Source organism: Lepisma saccharinum, chromosome 2, assembly GCF_977018435.1.
Source record: "Lepisma saccharinum chromosome 2, izLepSacc3.1, whole genome shotgun sequence".
NCBI classification, from domain to species: Eukaryota; Metazoa; Arthropoda; class Insecta; order Zygentoma; family Lepismatidae; genus Lepisma; species Lepisma saccharinum.
This window is the reverse complement of record NC_139230.1, coordinates 188,616,025-188,630,895: the sequence shown is the minus strand read 5'-3', so window position 1 is coordinate 188,630,895 and position 14,871 is coordinate 188,616,025.

Here is a 14,871-nt window from a genome sequence, read left to right as displayed (position 1 = left end):
TAAAGAGCCACCACCACCGACCCACCAATATGCCTTCAAAACACATTGCATAATGCAGGTTGGTGGCTTTACCAATTTCTTTCAAATACAAGTAGTTAATTATAGTAAAAAAACATATTTTTATACATAATTGGATTTTTCAAAATTACAATAAAATAACAAAGCAACCAATTTTGTTGTAATTCTATAAAGAATAAGTTAACATAGGCCAGAATCGGTAAACTTCCAATTTCGGACAAATGTCGCAGTTGAAGTAATGGTCTAAACAGGTAAAAAAACTGCTTACTGACACGTAATCTGACTTAAATTTGGCATAAAGCAGTCTACTTTTTAGTTTGAAAGACCTTGTGACATTTGTCGAGCCGGGATGAAGTTCTTCATAACTAATGGGATAAAGAAAAAGGAAAATTTAATTCGTAACACTACTAACGGACTTATTACGCCATTCGCATGATGTAATTAATAAACGCAATAATTCTAATTACATGATTATTAAAAAGCAAACATTTCTTTGTAAATAATAATGTAAAATGCCTGTTTTTGACCAATCCCTCCCCTGTTGTAGGTTTGTTATCCATGAAATATCAATCTGGAATTTTTTGTTTCACAGGTACCTGTCATAGAGTAATCTTTACGCTGTAAATATCAATTTTTTTAGCACCCCGATCGGAGACATCTGGGCTCAAAAGTTTGAAAAAGAGAATCAAGAAACGATCAAAGAACTATAACAGTAATTCAGCCGAAATACTCTGATATTACATAACTTCCCTAACAAAAATATCCTAAACTTTGAATTTTGGTCAAAATCAATATGTTGAAAAAATACACGAAACATACAATGTAGCTTGAAATGTACTGAAAACAATGTTTTTTACCCAAGCTATCATTTTTCTTAGATGAGTTATCATAATTACCGCAACCGTCTACAAAGGCTAAAAATGCCGCAAATCATAAATCAAACAGGGCCGCAATTTTTAAACGAAGTCACGTAAAGGAAAATACTACCCTTGCATAGGGGTTACAACAACAAAAATATAGGCTATATAAATAGAAAAAGTTGACCATTTTCTCAATTATTATCTTTTTGGACCACATGGTATTAAATGGCCATATTTTGCTTTAGACCTAATCCTATTAATTAAAATATGCAAGTTTGATTAAATTAGCGCATATATTGCGTATCAGTGAAAGTTTTACAAAAATAGATCAAATACATTCACAGAGTCGGTTTTATGCACGGATAATGTTGGAAAATTTTCCGCTTCAAATCATTCACACTGAGAATCGAAACCTGGGTTTACTACGTGGCAGTCCGATGTCATATTTTCTCTGCTATCTCATATATCAGTATTTACTCAGTTCCATATTTTTTAATATTCACATTCAGAACATAAACATCCATGTCTTACTCGGGATTCGAACCCAGGACCCCTGCTGTCGTAGCGCGCTGTGCTAACTACCTCGCCCCGGAGGTCAAATAGTAGACTACTGGGATTCCTTATTCGTTGAAGAGAAGCTTTCAAAATTCCAGACGATAATATAGAGTCCTGCACCAACAATATGTGGACATGTCTGAGAAAAGAAATTACAAGGGTTTTACGACCTGTCAATCACTAACTGCCCGTGTACCGGAGGAGGCGTGTTCTTGAGGGCCTCGCGAAGCGGGCCTGGACAAAACATCTGGTGGTGTAAACGCTGTGCGCGCTCTATCGGCAGAAGGAAGGCGAATTCGGAAAAGGCCTTTCCATGATATACAGTCTTAAGGATCATTTGAGGTAAATGCAACTTTGTATTGAAAGCAGCATATTTTCAGTTACTATTTTCACCAAGTGGTCAACCTCATTTTTGTGCAATTTTCACCTAAACGCATGATTCCTCACAATGTGGGAATTATTTTATAAAACATTCACGTTCTCTTGTAAGATTTTGTTTTGCATTGCTTGTTAGGTTCTATGTCTCAAAAAATAATCATCTATACCATGTGATATCACTGCTCTCTCAAAAAAGTGGTAATAATAATCAATAATCATCATTTTTAATTTGTGTTAAGCTCTGTGGTTAGTTGAGTGATGTAACTTGCAAAACTTGACATTGTGTGAAATATAATAGCATCTGTACTTAATAATAAAAGTACCAGTTTCATAGATCCGAGACACATTAAAATCAGATATTTTGTGTTTTGCATGGTTCGTACTTACCAATTGTGTATTGTGGAACATAGTTCAAGGTGCCAATATGCTTTTTACACGAAAACAAACACTTTTTCTACTAATTTATCTAAGTGCTACTGAACGCAAGTAACTGTGGTATATTGCTTACTTTGTGAATGATATAGCTTCTTTTGTTTTCGAATATCAGTGTTTTCCAACCTTCTTCACCGAAAAATACCTACTATTGTGTTCGTCACGTGTGCAAATTGTACATACATTATGCACTGGTAGCTGACGGATAGCCCCACGAACCATTCCAATAAGTTTAGGTTTGGTTAGGTTAGGCAAGCATAGTTAAAAAAAAAGGGGGGTTGGAAACACTGACATGATTTCCCGGTCAAATAGATACCACGATGAAAGAAAATACCTCTACTAACGTTGGAAACCTTAGAGAAACTCATTTCCGTAAGTAGTTTCTTCTGTAAAAATGAAGAAATGTGTCTCCGATGTATGAAACTGTTACCATAATAAAAAATAAAAAAAAGTGGTAAAAATAACTTGTTCTGCTAGTCTCAACACCTCATGAATGTAGTTGTACATTTTTTTTTTATTTTGAGAATAATTACTGAAAATCATGGTTCCCATTGTGTGATTTTTTTTTTATTTTTAGAAGCTATACAAGAGAATGAAAAGGTGCTTTCAGTACTGCAAACAACTGTGGGAATAACTTTGCAGTTCGGAGAAACCTTTCTGTAGGATAAAACACTTCAGAGTGTGATCATTTCCACAATTTATCTATTTTGATGAACATTTTTGTGTTTAGTAACATGCATGTATCATGATACACACAGTACAGTTGTTACTGATATAACAGATTAATCAAGTCCAGTGAGATGTATGAAAGTAAGTAGTCTCTGCTGCACACTGTTTATGCTGTACTTCATTAAATATTAGTTGCTCATGTTATAAAACTATGCGTAATAACTACAGAAAGGAGGTATGGAGTAGGAAGGTCCAATATGAATTTTTCATTTTTGTAATGGAGCTCATATGTCCTTAGGATAAAGCAAAGTTGATAATGAAGTCATGCATTTCTTAAAGTGAGTACATTAAGTACATTATTTTTGTTTGCCATAGCTTCGGTCAACTTTATTTTTTCAAAGTGTACTCTCATTTATGTGGTGAGCATTCTGGCATGTTGGCTACTGAAATGTTAGTGTCACCAGGGAAACTATGTTACCCATTGGGCAGTTCCCAGTACATAGTATTTGAAGATGAAAATGCAAGAAAATGAATCCTACTGTACGGCACTGTAGAGCATTTATTTAATTTCTAGGAATTATCCACCTGTGTGCGTGTTTTATGCACACATCAAGATAGAAGAGATACAAATGCAAAGTCCGGTATGGGACTTGGGCGTGGGAAGTGTAATAAATATGGCACTTCTCTGTTTAAGTCTCGTATCAGCTGGCACAAAGTTCATCGTGGAGGGAAATAAATCAACATTTCTTCATTCATGTTCAGCTATTTAGTAAATGATGAGTATTTGGTTTTTAAATAAGCTGTTTTATGTAAGAGATATTGTAGATATTATTTTATATATATATATGTAGATATTATTTTTGTTAATATTTTCTGTTTTTTTTTTAAAGTAGAAATATTAATTTTCAATATTAGGGGTTTTCATTCTTTCAATTGCTTTAAATGCTGAAAGAAGTCTTCAAGGAACAACTATTAATTTTCCAAAGTATATTTTCATACTTTTCTTTCAGTGTAAAAAGCATATATGTACAGTAGGTGGTGCTGCACTTGCTACAATAAGGTATGAAATTTCACTTCAACTTAATGGTCAGTGTCATGACAGTAAATTTGTGTTAAAAGGCTTAACCTTTTCGTAGCATTCAACCTAGTACTTTTTATTTATTTGATTTTTGAGAAAACTTCCGAGCATTCTCTTGGTAATTATTATATTGTTTCTGTGCAGACTAACCTATTTCTAATCAGTGCCATAAGCATGGGCGTCCACAGGATTTTTTCCAGGGAGGGGCAAGTAAGGCAATTTTTTTCCAGGGGCAAACGAGGCATATTTTCCCCCATAATAGTGATGTCCCTTCAAAAAACACTGCTTCAGTCTGAAATTATCATGTTCCTTCAACGCCCTTATAATAATTAACATAAATTACTGACTGAAATGAAATTATGTGTGAAATATATACCTTTTGTCGGACATTCATTATCCAGGGGGAAGGGCGTGCCCCTCCCCCCCTTTCGGACGTCCATGGCCATAAGGTATGTGAACTGATCCCTGACAGTATTGACATTTTTATTATCGAATGGAGCGTAGTTGCTGTAGGCAGTCATTTTTTTCGTTTTAATATGTGGCAAACAAAATGTTTTTTATTGATCGGTGTAATATCTTGCAATACAATCCTGTATAGCCGAAGGATCAATCAGGATTTTTTTTTTTAAATATGGATTAGCATGACATAAATCGTTCTGAATTCTTGTATACTTATTTCATTCCATTTCTCCACCCAAGAAAAAAGCGTCACCTATTTTAAGACTGTCATTTTCGTATGATGAAGAATGTTTTTAAATATGCCTTTAGAGGAAATTATATATTTCCGCTTAAAGTAAGAGTGCAATTTCAGGAAGTTTTGGTAATAGAACGTTTTCCATATAATTTTCGTATACTTTTATATTTGTGATAGAAATCAATTTTAATGCGAAAAGTTTGTAATTAAACGAAAGCATTGCATATAATTAATTTCCGCCACTTCTAACTACGTTTAGTCAATTTGCACGTATAATTTATTATACGCGCAAATTGCCTGAACGCAGTAAGAAACCATTCGGAAAGCGAATTGTACGGCACACGATAGTGTTTTGTCGTTTCGAGCAATCTGCGTGTTCTTGCGCATAGCGTTCGTCATCTGTTTTTCCACCGACGGTGCTGCCGTCGGTGGTCGCGAGGAAACGACCTTCCAGTGCCGCCATACTGTCAACCATTTTTAACCCGCAGCTGTAACATCTTGTAGTAGTGTGTCTATGGTTACCCCGATCGGAATCATCGGGGAGAAAAAAAAGAGGGGGGCGGGGAGAAGTAGTTTTCATTATCACCGCTTGATGGCGACAAGCTCCAAACACCGTAGTGCTGCCGTCTATTGGGTTTGTTTGAGAGCTTATTTAAACAAATAAGGTCTATATCCGTACCATACGTGTAATATTCACAAGTGAAAGATAGAAATTGTGAATATTACAAAGTAAACAAAATAATGACACGATTGAAAAATTCTCAACTTCTGTGACGAAAATTAGCCTGTGAAGTGCAAAATTTATCCCACAATAATAATGCTTATCTCACCAGAAAGGCAATTTAATTGGTAATAAATTATCCGAGAATACAATCTTTCGTATATGCAATACGAAGAGAGATATTAACCAAATTATTAGCTCATGTACATGTAGGAAAATATTGTGGCGGCCATATTGGAAAACCCGTCACTCTGAACGTAAACCAAATCGTAAGGTATAAACTTTTCGGCATTCCAGACATTTGGCTATAATATAACATTCAAAGAAATAGCTTTAGTAGGTGGGATGCTTCGTTCTGGCGCAGTCCTTTGACCTACTTTTTATTTTACGACGTTTTACGGACTAAACTAACCTACAATGAGAGAAAAGTGGACAGAAGAAGCTCTGGCATCACTTTTTAAGCTATTTTTTACCTCCTGCAATTTTGCTCTTATGCTAACCTCGTCCTTTGACCTACTTTTGAAATGACTTACGACATTTTCCTATAAGGCTGTCTCCTCTTACGATAAGGCAGCGATCGTCTCCCTCAGTGTAATCTACTACGACCTAATAGGCTTCTGCTCTCAGTGTAATTTGCTACGACCCAATACGATGTTTTTTAAAACTCATGTGTGATCTTCTACAATGTGGCCCCCTGCTATGACCTAACGGGACCTCTCCTCCGATGTTTTGGGCCCCTGCTACGATGTTTTTCTGTACAAATTGCTCCTCATGATGCAAAAATTGTATTGTAGCGGTATTTGAAATCGACTGTGCTGTGTGAAGGGGAAAAAATCTTCGTGTTCAGTGACCTACTTTTGAAATGACTTACGACATTTTCCTATAAGGCTGTCTCCCCTTACGATGTTTTCCTGTAAGGAGGCGATCGTCTGTCCCTCAGTGTAATCTACTACGACTGCTACGACTGCTACGACTGCTACGACCTAACGCGACCTCTCCTACGATGTTTTGGGCCCCTGCTACGATGTTTTTCTGTAAAAATTGCTCCTCATAATGCAAACATTGTATTGTAGCGGTATTTGAAATCGACTGTGCTGTGTGAAGGGGAAAAAATCTTCGTGTTCAGTGACCTACTTTTGAAATGACTTACGACATTTTCCTATAAGGCTGTCTCCCCTTACGATGTTTTCCTGTAAGGCGGCGATAATGTTGTTTTTCTCATGTTTCCATATCGTGACCTTTGTAAACCTAATGTTCGCACCTCTTATTTCGGAACATTTAAAGATTTCCATATCGTGATCTTTGTAAACCTAATGTCCCCCCCCCAACCCCTCATTTCTGTATTGCGAGTTGTAAACCAAAATGTGTGCTTTTTTTTTTCAAGCAAAGAAATATTTGTTTTTTTGTATTCCCTGGCCCCAAACTCTTTTTTTTTTTGGCCCACCACCTGTTGACAGAGAGGCTGTACTTGGAAAATTTTCGACAGAGGGGTCAACCATGATAACCTATGGTTATTTTGTTAGGAGCCGACGCTAACGCATGTCTCTACGACGATCCTATCGAAAAAAAATTTCGGCAATTGGCCCACCCTTTGGACCTCCAAAATTTGGTACACGTACTCTACATCACCAAAATCGACAAGCGGGTCGACGGGGGAGATTTTTCGATTTATTTTCGCTCTATCTCTTACCGTTTTCGAGATATTCGCAATTTTTAACGCTGGACTTGGAAAATTTTCAGAGCCTACGTTATTTTTTGAATTTCCAGTCAGAGAGGACACGAACATGTCAATGCACAACCTTCGAAGTTCCGAACGATCGGCAATTGGCCCACCCTTGGACCTCCAAAAATTTCGTACTCTACATCACCAAAATCGACAAGCGGGTCGACGGGGGAGATTTTTCGATTTATTTTCGCGCTATCTCTTACCGTTTTCGAGATATTCGCAATTTTTAACGCTAACTAACTAACTAACTCTCTAGCCTTCTTAAACCCGAAGGTTCATGGCTGCAGCAACACAGGCCTTCCATGTTTCCCTATCTTGAGCAAGTTCTATATACTCTTTTCCATCCCTACCGATTTCCTTTAGGTCCATCTCAACGTTGTCCCTCCATCTTCGTCTTGGCCTTCCTACTGGTCTCTTACCATCAGGTTTCCCAACAAGAATCCTGTAAACTCCTCGTTCCTCTCCCATTCGTGCCACATGGCCTGCCCACCTAAGTCTTCTTGATTTAATTATTCTAATAATATCTGGACATGAATACAAATTATGTAGTTCTAAATTATGTAACCTTCTCCACTCACCTGTCTCCTCATCCCTTTTAGGTCCAAATATTTTCCTAAGGATCTTATTTTCAAATACTCTCAATTTATGTTCCTCTTTCAATGTAAGGGACCAAGTTTCACATGCATATAATACTACAGGCAAAATTACTGTTTTGTATATTTTAACTTTCAGTTTCTTAGATATTAAACGAGAAGACAAAAGTTTATGAAGAGAGAAGTAACATGCATTTCCTGAATTAAGCCTACTTTTTATTTCCTCTTTAATATAATTTTCATTTGTTAATATTACTCCTAAGTATTTGAATTTGGAAACTGGTTCAAACGAGTTGTTATCAATAATTAGATTTTGATTATTACCTAACACTTGGTTTCGGCCTGTAAGCATATATTTAGTTTTCTCTTTGTTAACTTCCAAACCTATCTCTTTAGCAGTTTTGAAAAATATTTTAGCATTATTCTTAATTGTATTCACATCATCCCCCAGTAAGTCTACATCATCTGCATATGCTAACAACTGAGTCACACCATTTAATTTTAGTCCTTCTTTAGTTTCTTTTACCTTCCTAACAGCATATTCTAAGGCAAAATTAAAGAGCAATGGAGATAATGCATCTCCTTGTTTTAACCCATCATGAATTGTAAATTTGTCAGACATATTAATACCCACACGAATTTTACTTTCTGTTTCACTGGTGCATACTTTTATCATACTAACAAGCTTCTTAGGTATTCCAAACTCAACTAATATATTATATAGTTTATCTCTTTTGACTGAATCATATGCTTTTTTGAAATCAATGAATAGCTGATGGACATTTTGATTATATTCCCACTTTTTTTCAAGTGTCTGTCTGATGTGAAAAATTTGATCTGTAGTTGATCTGTTACGTTTAATTTTTAACGCTGGACTTGGAAAATTTTCAGAGCCTACGTTATTTTTTGAATTTCCAGTCAGAGAGGACACGAACATGTCAATGCACAACCTTCGAAGTTCCGAACGATCGGCAATTGGCCCACCCTTGGACCTCCAAAAATTTCGTACTCTACATCACCAAAATCGACAAGCGGGTCGACGGGGGAGATTTTTTTATTTATTTTTGCTCTATCTCTCATCGTTTTCGAGATATTCGCATTTGATGCGTTCGAACTGTTCCGTCTTCACATCTTTAACGAAGGACTTCTCGGCGACCTTAGGATGACGCTGCGCACACGGTGCCGTCGGGCAGTGCATTGTGAAATTTGCACACGATCTTGATGTTGGTGCGATCGTTGACCACCACCTGTTTCCTCTTCGCTGGACGTGTATAGAACCTATCGAAAAACAGCATATTCTTGGTTAATTAACATTGATGAATGGAATGTGTTATAACTAAAGCTTTTTCTCGTCTGATAGGAGGGGAAAAAAAGTTGATTTCGACATCTGAAAAAAAGAAAAAGATCGCTCAACAACATTGGAATTGACCATCATTATTTATCCTCGTCGTTGCGATGTAAAGAGGAGAAGATTTTTTTCATGTGAGATTTCGTTATATTATTAATTGGTTATATTATTTGTCTCGTCCTTTAGATCTGTTAGGAGACACAAACTTCCAACTTCTTAGGATTTTATGTATATATAATATAAGAATTTTAGTTTCTGCGATATTATACATATATTCTCTTATTTATTATTTTCTTTTACATTAACTATCTCTCTCTCATGTAGTTTCATATTCGTATTAACAATTCTACAAGCAACAACGTTATTCTTATATATATATATATATATATATATATATTGTTCAATGCAACATGATTTTATTTTTTAAACACACTTAATGTAAGTACCTCTTTCAATGAAAGGAAGGAAGTTTTTTTTGCATCCATGGACAAAATTATTACTTTGTATATATTTTAACTTTCAGAAGACAGAGAAAAGTAACACAGACATTTTCCGAATTAATATCATTTTTCATTTGTTAGTACTTGAATTTTGGAAACTGACACACACACTAGCATTTTTTACGATTGGTTTTTGTGAGTATGTGTTAAATCACCACGCCCTTCCTTGAGCAATATTATTCCCTTGCTGCGACGAACAACAGTCAACTGCCTTTGTTTTACATTTAAAAAATGTAGAGAACATGTTTCTAAGAGGTAGGGAGATAATTGATCAAGATAGAAATATCGGAGAAGAGAGAAAATTTTTAAGCGGAGGATAATGAAGATTTTACATTTTGAGTTCCCTATCGTGATAAACGGATCAACTTTTGCAACATTTTTTTATTCTTTGCTATCATGTCACCCATTTGCATTATCATCGCTTGGATTACAAATAATGTGAAGTTCAAAAATGAGAAAGGTATCGAATAACACACTTATAACCCAAAACAATCTTCGATACCAGATGCACGTCACTATAAAAAAACTGCATATTCCAAATAAATCTATCAATTCATCAAGTTCAAGGATGCAAAACTTTACGTTTTCACTCTCAGTCTCCTTTTTTTTCAGCCCTCCACGCTAACAATCTACTTCCGTGCCACATCACGCCAAGAGTATAATTCGATAGCACACACTTTCGCTAACTCTAAGAAAAATTACTGGAAACTACGGGGTGTGAAAATATATTTCTCCCATATAACTACAACATGCCATCATCCAAAAAAAAATGATGTGTGAAATTGCTACATGAAAAACTGTAAAAATGCATTTTCAAGAAAATAATCACGAACGAAACTATAATTTTTTAAAATAACGATTATTGACATTTCTAACACGGAACACAAAAAATTGACGGAATATTGTTTTTCTGGTTTTTACACCAACAACGGAAAAAAAACTATTCACCACCTTCCACCTTACCAATGGGCGAAAATTTGCACACACTTGTTGCTTCGTATGAATTGGGTGCTTTTTACAAATCGGTGGAAATCAAAGAAAGGCGGATCTCGAACATGGACACCCTCATCAAAATTAATTGGAGACCAAAATCTCATGAAATATCGATAAAGGATGCGCTTTCTACTGAAAATTTAATTACTTATAAACATGGAATGCGCGATATTCTCTAAAAAACTCAGCCCCGCTCGCCCCCTGAAGAATTTGAATCCTGTTAAAACAAAAAATGAAAACTTCAACACGGACAACAAACATGCTTCACAAGAAATATTATCATATAAACCAGGGGTTTCCAACTGGCGGCCCGCGGGCCGCATGCGGCCCGCGGTGCCCTTTTTTGCGGCCCGCGAAGTCAGTTTGCAAAATACATTAATTTTATGTATTTTTATTAAAATACGTTGTATTTTTACTGAAGGAACGGAAGCTCTGTGAAGAAAGACAATATCACAGATAGAATTTATTTTGCAGTCAATAATGATCATCAGAAGAATCTAAAGTGACGTAACTTTCTCTTCACATCATGCAGTTCACCCCTTCGCTATGCGGAATGAACTCGTCCGCTTCCGCGAAGGCTTCACTCTGTGTGTTTAGAAACAAACTGCAGAGCGGCGCTAAAGAGATCTGTTTTACTACGCACGAAGTACGAAGTGAGTTCGAGTGTTCCAATTCGGATTGTACTGTAACTAATTGTTAAAGTTTGTGCAAATATCGAAATGAGCAATATCTCCAAAAAACGTAAGATTGAAAATGAAAATAGAACCTACCAAGAACGTTGGGAAAAGGACTACCTCGTTACGAACAACAATGGAAAGCTGCAGTGTTTGGTGTGTTTGCAAATTATATCAGTGCTCAAGGAATATAACGTGAGGAGACATTATACAACTAAGCATGAAGAAAGATACGGAAAATATGAAGAAGAGTCTAGGGATTTGTTAATTGTGGACCTGAAGAAGAAAGTCAAACAGCAGACAGGTATGTTTAGCAGTTTTACAAAGGGGCAGACGTCAGCTCTGCATGCTTCTTATGCAGTTTCACTTGAACTTGCTAAGGCAAAGAAACCTTTTTCTGATGGAAACATAGTGAAAAGGTGCGCAATTGAAATGGCAAAGGCTTTCGGGGACTCTAGCGTTGCTAGCAAATTTGAATCAGTTTCACTTTCTAACCAGACTGTACAAAGACGGGTTATGGATATGGGAGAACAAGTAACAGAAAAAATGTATAACATGGTTAAAAGTAGTTCCTATTTTTCGTTGTGTCTGGATGAAAGTACAGATCAGACATATGTGAGTCAGCTCTTGATATTTATACGTATAACGCAAGACGATTTTTCAACAAACGAAGAATTATTTGACCTCTGCTCTCTTCACGGAACCACTAAAGGGAAGGACATATATGATGCGGTAAAAATGTCGGTAGATAAGATCGGAGGTTTTGATAAGTGTTCATGCATTGTAACAGATGGAGCAAAATCGATGACAGGAGATAAATCTGGATTTGTAGGAATGCTTAAGGAAAGTGGAGTAAATTGTCCAGCGTTTCATTGCATCCTTCACCAAATGGCTCTGTGTGGGAAATCAGTGAAACTAAATGAAGTATTTAAAACATTTATACAAATAATAAACAAGATTCGAGGGGGGAACAGAGCCCTTCTACATAGAAAGTTACGAGAGTTTTTGGAGGATAAGGAGGCAGAATATGACGACTTACTTCTTTTTAACCATGTGAGGTGGTTGAGTGCAGGAAAGTGCCTTCAGAGATTTTTTGCAATAAGAAATGAAATCCTTGCGTTCCTTGAACAGTTTGCCTCATCGGACGCAAGACAACTGGAACAGTTTCAGAGTATGGACTTCCTTAAACAACTGGCGTTTCTAACAGATATCACAGGCCATCTGAACGAACTGAACTTGAAACTGCAGGGAAGAAACCAGCTGGTGTCAGATTTAATGGGAAACATAAATGGGTTTCGTAATAAACTGAAGATTTTCAACGTTACTTTGGAGAGGAATAACCTGGTCCATTTTCCAAGCTGTCGGCGGCTAGCAGAAGATGAAGAAACACTGGACTTTTCTGAATTCAGTGCAAATATTAAAGAAATAATGGATGAGTTTGACACCAGATTTAAAGATTTTGAAGAACTTAAAAGCAGCATCCAGCTATTTAGCAATCCTCTTGGCGTTAACATCGAAGAACAAGAAGCTTCTCTCCAACTTGAATTGTGTGATTTGCAAGGCGATGTGTTCCTTCAAACTAGGCAAGAAAAGGGGCCAGAGTTTTTCAAATACCTTTCAAAGGAACGCTTTCCAAACCTTCGTAGTTTTGGGCAAAGAATGACATCGATGTTCGGCAGCACTTACACGTGTGAAAGTGTTTTTTCTTCAATGAAGTTCATCAAGAACCGTTACAGAAGCCGACTGGCAGATTCTTCACTGCTTCACCTTCTGAGACTTTCAAATACAGAAATTGAAGTGGACATTCCAACTTTAATAAAAGAAGCAGATCGGCCTCAATTCTCACATTGAACACTTACTATGAAGGACTCTTATTTGTAAGGTGTGTTTTTCATTTCTTTCAATTCATCCATAGGTATCGGGTTTTTGTGAAATAAATTGTAATTATACCATTTTGATTTTGTGATTCCATTGTTTTTATTGCCTCATTTTAGAAATTTAGGTCATTCGAAAGTACTACATTTTCAGTTCAGTACTTACAATTTTTGTAATTTTTAACACCCCCCCCCCAAAAAAAAAAAATGCGGCCCGCCAATCAACTGCTGGATATAATTTTGGCCCTCGGACCTTTTGAAGTTGGAAACCACTGATATAAACCAACGATTATTTTTTTTGACAAACCTATTTCGTTTAATTAAAAAAAATCCTAATCAAAGCACATGCCACTATACAAACTATAAAAAAATACAATCCCTGGCAAAAAATGAACTTTAAAGAAAATTAATGAAACTTACTTCTCATAATGAACCTCAACCTATACAATTGTACATTTTTTTTCATTCTGCGTACCTCCAAAAATATGAATTAAATAGATTCGATATTTTTGCAGGATTTTAAATGAAACAGGCGTAAATAAGAATTGGGAGCACGTACGTAATGCAATAGAATCAGCAGTTAATTAAAGTATAAATCAAGAAAAAGTAAGCCATGGTTCGCATAACCTAATAGAAAATAGACTTCGATACCCGGTGGAGGTACATAGTAGTGTTAGGATCCCACTTTAAATCTGTAGGTCCAGTCCCGATTAGCCTTACTGTGCATAAAGTAGACTCAAAACACCAAATCAATCAATCAATCTAACCTTTGTTGTGTACAGGGGTGACCCTTTTTGTCTTCGGGGGACCAACAGTTTAATGTGAGTTCCTAGCAACTATTTATCCTCACTCTCCATCCAACCCGGAACCCCTTTCCACTACGTCATCGGGGAGGCCGGATCACAGAATCAAAGCTTCACGATCTTATAATTTAGTTTCAGTGGTAACTTTCCCAGAAGCACCCAAATTTCCCTTCCACGTAATACACCCCGGTGTTTTGCAGTATAACGAGGCTCTGGCGTCTGGATTCAGCCCGTACAATGCTCTGTGATGCTTGTGTTATGCCCATCCATGTTGCTTGTGAATGACATTTCATCAATTTCAATCCCTATCTTGGTGATCAGCCAACAGTAGCAGAAAAGGGAAGTAACATAAGACAAAACCACCGATCAGTCAACTAATATTGGAGAGTGAGTTCTGTCACCTTAATAATTTAAACTCTGCTGTGTGCATTGGCGCCAACTTATATGGAAACGTGGGGTTTGAGCCCATCCAATAATTCACATGTTAAATAATTTTATTTTTGAAATTAATCCCTGTACTCAAGAAAACAAAATATTTAATCATTACACATTTAAAATATATTTCACCTTGTTACATCTCTAAGTATGATACTTTTCAATGTCCTGTATTATCTAAACTACCCTAGTCACTTCTTTATTAGCAAAATAAGGGAGAATAGGGCTTGTAATAAGGATGGGGACCAATAGCCACTAGAGACTCTCAAAATAGGCACACAAAAGCACTGGAAAATACTAAATAGGCACTAAAATTGATGAACATCGATATATTTCTTTCGTATTAGGCACTAAAAGCCGTTATCTTTGAAATAGGTGATTGTGAAGGAAAAACTACCAGCATAAAATAATGTATTTCTCTGGAAAATAGCCTGAGAGGGATTTACATATAAAGCCTACCTCTTCTCGCTAAAGAACAAAACAAGGCATTTTATGGCAAATCATCAGCTTACTTATTACA